The following is an 8,378-nucleotide window of genomic DNA, read 5'->3' as shown; positions in this document are numbered from 1 at the left end:
TTTAAGGTTTACCATCTTTACCATGAGCTAATACCATGTAAGGGGAAATAATTATAGATTATATAAATATATCAATTTAGTACAAATCTATAGAACTCAGACAAATAATGAATCTGTAGAGCACATGTCTGAGAGAGACATCCATGGCTCATGCAAGTGATAATATATCACTTATGGGTAAACATGAGTAAGATATGATCTTGTAAGCCTCCATGGATAGTCTACAATATTTGGACACAAGGATTATGGTCTAAACATATATTCCTACATCCACAAACCACCATATAAAGAGAGGATATTTAAGCACAAAGTGCAAAAGCACATGGAAAACCAAAATGTGTGGGATACAAGTGTTCCCATCGCAATGTGTTACATGATAACCACTACAATGAGTAGTTGCCCAACAATGATACTAGATTCCTATGACATTTTTAATTTTACTCAATTGAGTTTCACACATTGAATCTAGACTCTTTTTCAATTCTCTACAAAAAAATATTCATGCAGGACTGTAAGAAATAATCCAAGGACTTCTAGAGAATATCAAGTGATGAACACCTTGGACACATGCATTCCAAAATAAACTACTATGACTAGATAGTTTTATCTTTGTCATGAGAGGATATTCATTTTAAGCTTTTTGGAATACATCAATTTAACCCATCAAGATTTCTTATGCATTTAATGATAATCATTAAGCACATAATAATGGGTTTGAAGGACAACTAGCACTACAACAGAACTGGCTTTTCCCTACAGACAAATTCGTAGGGAAAAGTACCAAAATCCGTAGGGAAAAACTTTTCCCTACGGATTTCGGTGTGCACAACTTCCGTAGGCTAGGTGGGGGTAGGGAAAGACATTTCCCTACGGATTTGAAGTTCCGTAGGTATATGTCACGTTTCCCTACGGATTATTTCGTAGGGACAAGACTGGACTTTCCCTACGGAATTTCAAAATAAATCGTAGGGGAAATGTGCTTTTCACTATGGAATTTTCAAAAATCCGTAGGCAAAATGTGGTTTTCCCTACATAATTTAAAAAGATCAGTAGGCAAATGGTGCTTTTAGCTATGGAATTTCCAAAATATCTGTAGGGAAACGATGCTTTTCCCTACGGAATTAAAAAAAAAAACAGTAGGAAAAATGTACTTTTCCCTACATAATTTCAAAAAATCAGTAGGAAAAAGGTGTTTTTTCGTACGGAAATTTTAAAAAATTACTGTGTAAAAGGCTCTTTTCCCTACAGAATTTTCAAAAAATAGTAGGTAAATGGATATTTTTCCTACGGAATTTTTAAAAATCAGTACGTAAAAGTTTCTTTTCCCTACGGAATTTTAAAAATTCATAGGGAGGTACTTTTTCCTACATAATTTCGAAAAACCAATAGGCAAAAGGTGATTTTCCCTACGGAATTTTAAAATAAAATCCATAGGGATAGCCTTTTCAATTTCTATAATCAATTAAATAACGATTTCTTACTAATACATTCCACAAACAATCTATATAAAACATCATAATTTGTACAATTATAATATCCATTTTTCACAACATCTTATATAAATATAAAAAAAAAGTTAACTATTTTAATTGATTATCTTTAAAATTACAAGTCATCAACAACAAATGTCTTGGAATTGTTCCTCAACAAAATACTACATTGTTTCATCATTTAATGATTTTACATAACATCATCTTCATCAACTTGTCTTCATCATCTCCTCGACCCCCCTCATCATTTGAGAATTAATAATTAAACCTACAAACACAAAACATATATGAATTAATGATAAATGAACACAAGCAATATATAGCAAATTCACTTCAAGAATTTAATTTCATGTTTACAGTTGGAGCTCTTAACATAGGAATGAAAATGTCATGCACAAAAGTTTCACTTCGCACTTCCTATTAAAAAAACCCTGCAATGTTTGCAAATGCAACAGTAAATTCAAATAAGAGAAGACTAAAATCTCCAACAGTATTTCCTTATGCTACTAAACTGGAAGGAATCCTTGTTCCCACTCCATTATTTACTACTTTCTTTCAAGTGTGGATTTTATGAACCTGGATTATAAAATCCAAGTATTAGATTTGTTGGGCACATCTAGTACATAAGCAGACATGCATACCTTCACTTATATCAAGCACATCTCCCTTTCCTGGCTCAATATGAAGCTTGCACAAGATGCCGTGGTTGCTGCTCTTCAACTGTGAGTAGGATATGTGCATAAGTCCAAGTACATGCAATATGTGAATATTTAAACAAAATATGTATAAGGAGAGGAAGGATAGCAATGTAGAATGGAGGGGACAAGTCTTGTCTTTGTAGCCTTACCAGATGCAAACAGAGGTCTCATTTTATGGTGAATGATATGAGATTTAAAGAGTACACCGACTAAGGTGTTCTCACATAAATAGTGATGATGTCTACCTTCCCAACTTTCTCCATTGCTCTAGCTATCAATTCCCCAATCTCATGCTCACTATTGGCAGAGATAGTCACCACCTATTTCAAAGCAATACATTGTAAATGACAGCCAAATTTAAAGGAACTAAACAGAAAAAGGATATTAAACCACCATATTGCTTAATTGCATCTCAAATCAACAGCCTCCATCATAGAGACAATTACTTGAGGATGTGGGGGTATGCAACAAACTCCAATTCAACTTGTGCAATATGAAACCAAACATTTGGCTTCACAAATACAAAGGCCCTGTTACGAAAAAACTAAAATGATTTTTAACTCTCGGTTTCAATAATTGTGAGTGACTTGGCAAAAATATACTCCCTGCTAAGGTTTCTATATAAGAAATCGCATGGTAGCAACACATTCACCCATCCATGTTATAACACTAAGTGTTCACATAAACGAAGTGATGCTCAATTCAGTTTTAAACTAGCTACAAGCCTACAACTAATTCCATTCTCAAAAGTTTTAGAATCCAAGACCTTGAAGATTTGAATACAAATATCTCAAACAGTTCCTGAGCTAAATTCAGAGATATTCAAAATCTTTTAACTCCACAGACCAGTGAAAACGGGCTTGTATTGGAGCATAGCTTTGAATTAAATATGCCCCAAGATCTACAACGAATGATATGTTCCACATATAAAAATATGGAAAAGCGATTCATGAGAAGAGGAGTTTCACTATAGTCATTGGATAGTATTTAAGAAGAGCACGCCTATCTTGTCATTCAAAAAAAAAGAAAAAGAGTATGCTTATCTGAATCTGTTTGTGGACTATGAGAGAGAAGTGAGGTGGGTGACGATGTAAGGTGCTATTAAACTTGTCGAGCAATACCAATTCAAAGAAGTGGCTGTGTGTGTGACTAAATGGTACAACTGACTCTGAGTTCTGAAATGGATGCGCACTGATATTAGGGTGGTTGTCAACTGAAGTTTCTTCCTCCACCAAAATGAGGCTAAGGTCAGTGGTTCTCAGGTTGCGAAATGACTTTAGGCTGGGAATTTTAGTGGAAAGTCATAAAACTAGGTGCAGGGTCTGCACTCAAGCTCTTACTATCTTTGCTTGCCTAAAATTTAAGGTTCCGAACCATAAAGTTGTCCACGCATTTGGCCACTATCCAAATTTGAGTTCTGCGAGCAAAAACCTTGGAACTCTTTGGAATTAGACAGAAAGTGCATCAACAAACGATAACTGGTCATTCATGCAATACTTAGTAAGAGTAATGCCATATGATTCAAACCAATATGATGAAGAGGATCCACAAGTGACTTGGGTAAATCCTGAACAATAACTATTATGGGCATAGTTAAGAAGCCTATACTATCATGCTCAGATGAAAATAATAAGGTGGAGGGTGCTGTTGAGGCCAAAGGAACTTAAAAGCAGGTCGTTTTCAAATTCAAATTCAATTTGCAGCATGTCAATTGCAAGCAGGCATTTCAACAAGCATTTGCAAAGCTAGACATTCTACTATGTCAAGGAATTAAGGCTTTAAAGATTGTCATTTTTAGTTTCACTCCAAGCCAGGCCATCTAACCCAGAAACCCTTGTTTCTCATAAATAATAGATTAATTGAAGATAACGTATAAACCGTGTAAACACTAATGTTGTCATGATATCTAATGCATAGATTATCTCTCAACCCCTAATGAAATCCATAGCAGATTAAAAAAAATAAACAAAAAAAGAATGGAAAACGATGTCCAAAATGATGGAAATTGAAAGAAGAAACTCTTACCCTCATAAGAGCATTTTCCTGAACAGCCTCCAATCCCTTTCCTCCCTTTACCTGCTCTTTTGCCCAGTCTTTAAACAACAATATTAAACAAAACCATTTTGTATACTAATAAAATCTATATAATTGAAAAATATTCAAAAATTTCAGAGGATTTCAACAAAAAATGGGAAAAACCTAGCATGAACTATAAAAAATATGGCAAACAGCCACCAAGATTCAAAGCCACCAACCAAACCCCCAAACCCCAAAAACCATAGATCAAGCAAAAAGCCCCAACATCCCAACAACATTCAAATGCCCCATTCATCAGAATCCAAGCCCCAAAAACCCAACCCCAAAAACCCAATCATACCAGAAAATGATATGGTTCATCAGAATCCAAGCCCTAGAAACCCGAAAATCCAACAAAAACACAAATAAAGCTTAAAAAACGAATAGAAACTAAAACCCTAAATTTGAGCATCCTTTTTATGTTTCTCAGTCCTCACATTAATGTTTACTGCCCTCCTCACAAGAAATACTGTATATGTGCCCCATTTGTTTTCAGAGAAAGAGCTAAGCAGTGCTCTATTGAAGTTTCTGGCAAACCTCTTACCCTTTTTGTTCGATCTGAACCCATTTCCTCGTCATTCTTCACCATCCTCCAGCACGTAGTTGTCCCCCATGTCCTGAGGCACCACCTGATCCTCTCGTTCCCACGACACCTTGATCCCAATAAACTATCGAGAGAGAGAGAGAGAGAGAGAGAGAGAGAGAGAGAGAGAGATGATACTGGCTGCTCTTGGATGGAGGCACCGGTGGAGGCGACAGAGCAAAAAGATCGAATGCTAGGGCACACAAGAAAGAAACTGATGGGTTTACCCCCTGTGAGGGTTATTTCACCATTTCGAATATTAATCAAGGGTAAAATTGAAAAAAAGATCCGAAATTTTGAGTTTCCGCCTTCCGCTAGTTGCAAAATCGAACCGCATAAATGAAATATCCGTAGGGACAACATTACAAGATATCCCTACATATTTTTCTCTAATCCGTATGCAAAAGTTTGTTTTTCACTACGGAAACAATTATGGTTTCGTAGGTATAAGTAAACAGTAGGCATAAATATCAGTCTTTGCCTACGGATCACTACTCAATCAGTAGGTAAAATCTATATCCCTACGGGAAGGCTTAACAACAGTAGGAATATCGTGCAGTTCCCTACATAATTAAAATCCGTAGGGGAAAAGTATACTTTTACCTACAAACGTAACTAAAGTCAGTAGGTAAAGCCGAATTTTGTTGTAGTGTAGGTGCATAGTAATAAACATACTTACTCACCTAGGGCATAAGAGATGTTTAAGAAAGAATTTGAGTGTATTTCCTTAGACAAGGCTTTTAACACACAATCTTGCTAGAAATGATATTCTGCCTAAGTTGAATATATCAAGATCTAGCAAATGTCAAAATTGTCCTAAATAGAGTTCAAGAATGAAAGAAATAAACTTGAAAGATCAATTTGAACTCGAGGGCAAAAATGGTGGTCAGTTTTCATGAAAGCACCTATATGGTTTTCACATTAAATTTTTTTATTGTGGATTTACTTTGTGGATGATAAGTGCACAAGTGATGTGATTTGCACTTAGATAGGCTTTTCAAAAAGGATATTTAATAATCACAAAATATAATCTAAACACAAATCTATCATTTAATTACTTTTAGACTATAGTAGGTAAAAGATGTGATCATTAAGCTCATATGAATATAGATACATTCAAGTTAAAAACATCACAGATATGAGTATCTATATTCATGGATAAAAAGATATAGCAGTTAAGCTCATGAAAACTAGATACAAAGAGTATTCAATGAATTAATTTATCTAGTATGAAAGTGAATGATATAACAATTTAGCACAATCCCTAAACTAACTCATTCACTGATTAGTTTAGATGAGATTCTTTGGAACCCAAATCACTTTGGTTCCATCCAAGTTTGTTTGTGGGAGTGTGTCTGTTCTTATCCAAACAAACTTGTCAGATTTCACAAATCTAAGTTTACACTCAGATTTGTGATGTCCAGATCTACCACAATAAGTACATGAATAATAATTGGTAGATGTGAAACAAATAGAATCACAAGACTTTGAAATTAAGCAAATATGCTTATCCTTTTCTTCTTGTAGTCTTTGATTCTTAGATGAGAGATCTTCATTTACTACTTCTTTATTTTCACAAACATGTTTATATTTTTTCATAAATTCAATGTTTGTGCTTTCAAGGCTTTTCATTTCTTTCTCAAAGGCATTGCATCTTTGAAATAAGTCAACATTTTTCTTTATAAAAAATATGCTCAAATGACTTAATTTTTCATTTCTTTTCAAACATACATTTATTTCCGATTTTAAAGTTTCAATTTGAATTTCAAACTCGGAAATTGAATGTTTGAAAGAACTTTATTTTGCAAAAGATTTTTGAGAAGTCTCTTTTTGACTAAAAATTTTATCATTTGAAAAGAGACAAATATTCTTCTCATAAAAATTTTCTAGTAAAGTCCAAATATCTTTTGCATTGATGCAATAAGAAATATTGTCAAACATATTTGGAGTTCAGCCACAACACAATAAAATCATTGCCTTTGAGTTAAAGGAAAATAATTTTAATTCACCTTCAGTGCATTTCCTTGAAAAAGAAATTCCCTCATTAATGACATCTAAAATGTCATGATCTATGGATTTGAGATAGGCTTGCATTTGTGTTATTCAAGATCCATAATTCGTTCCATCAAAGAATGGAGGAATTAGGGTGGTTCGGCCTTTCTCAAAATCCATTTGGATTGTCACAGATCTTTTCTCTTGTAGACTTTTAAAGTTAAAAATCTCTTTTAAGAGCCTAAGCTCTGATACGAAATGAAATGCAAGTGTGACAACCCATGAGGGGGTGAATTGGTCAATTAGAAATTTCAGGCTTAATTAGGTGGAAGATTAAAAGTTAATCTATTAATTAAGCACTAATTAGTCTAACCCTTGTTCAAATAGGAATATTAATGAAAGCTAGGGTTTTGACATTCTAATCATGCACAATTGCTAACCCTTGTTCAAATAGATATTGTAATACAATTAGGGTTTAAACATTTCAATCAAGTGCATTTACTAACCCTTGTTCCATTAAAAGCATAAAAAAGTTAGGGTTAGAGATTACCAATCACTACATGTGCAAGAGAGAGAGAGAGAGTAAGCTTCCACAAGGCATAAGATTTATAGAAGTTAAGTCTATCACAAGACTTACTCCACTCTTCCAAGTTTTCCTCCTTGGGATCTTCACTAAAAATGATGAAGCCATACACCCGACCCCTCCATCTCCAAAGGGAACAAACCATTTCTACACAGGCCGAAGAGAAGACCCTCATCTTCACAATTCTTAACGGGCCGAAGAGAAGACCCTCAATGAAGAACAAAAGAAAATTAAAAACTCTTAATGCCTCTTAATATGCTGATTACAATATTTGTAGCTCACAATCACTCCAAAGAAATAAGCAAAAGAAAGCCCTATGGAATGCCACTTGATAAGATGTAGAAATACAAGTTCAAAGAGGTTTTTGCTTTCGATTTCAAGTTGAAGCTCAAAGAGAAATGGGATTTGATTTTTCTCAAATGTTCAAAAGCTGGTTTAGATAGGTTTTAAAGATGTATATATAGTGTATTTGAAAATATGACCGTTTGGGGGTAAAACTGTAAAAAATGGGGTTGAAAAAGTCAACTTGCGCAAGCCTCAACGGTTAATTTGCCTGACCTTCGCTGTCAACTGAGCCACCGCTGTCGCCCGCCGCTATCGGGTGCCCGTTTTATTCTTAAATTTCTTACCGTCGCGGTCGACCGGCCCATGGCGGTCGTCCGGCGAGGTCAACTTGTTTGCTAAAAAATTTGGCTCAAAAACCTATCTCAGTCGACCGACCCACGACGGTCGTCCGCCCAAACCAATGACGGATTGTTCCTGGTGTTCAAGGGACACCTCCGCGGTCGCTCGGCCCAACCCGGTTGACTGACTCGATAAAATTCAGCAAGTGCTGGATTTCCAGCTACCTTGCCATAATCGCCCGGGATACCCCGGTCGACCGGCCCTTGTAAAAATTCCATTTTTACTTTAAAGCTCAGGGACTTTTGGGCCATGGTCTTTGGGCTTAAGTATTA

The 8,378-nt window shown here is 35.3% G+C and overlaps 1 long non-coding RNA gene across 1 annotated transcript; it reads right to left on the bottom strand.

The window, feature by feature from the left end:
* Positions 1–1,479: 1,479 nt before the first annotated feature.
* On the bottom strand, positions 1,480–4,433 carry LOC143849586 (uncharacterized). Its single transcript, XR_013235726.1, has 4 exons — positions 4,214–4,433; positions 2,338–2,508; positions 2,132–2,210; positions 1,480–1,758 (listed from the first exon to the last, which is right to left on the bottom strand). It is a non-coding gene; the product is annotated as an uncharacterized LOC143849586 (long non-coding RNA).
* Positions 4,434–8,378: the final 3,945 nt, after the last annotated feature.

Source organism: Tasmannia lanceolata, unplaced genomic scaffold (genome assembly GCF_043159265.1).
Source record: "Tasmannia lanceolata isolate RefF3 unplaced genomic scaffold, GAP_Taslan_0.1 ptg000018l, whole genome shotgun sequence".
Lineage (NCBI taxonomy): Eukaryota > Viridiplantae > Streptophyta > Magnoliopsida > Canellales > Winteraceae > Tasmannia > Tasmannia lanceolata.
Note: the sequence above shows the minus strand (reverse complement) of the source record. Positions and strands in the feature narration are given on the sequence as shown.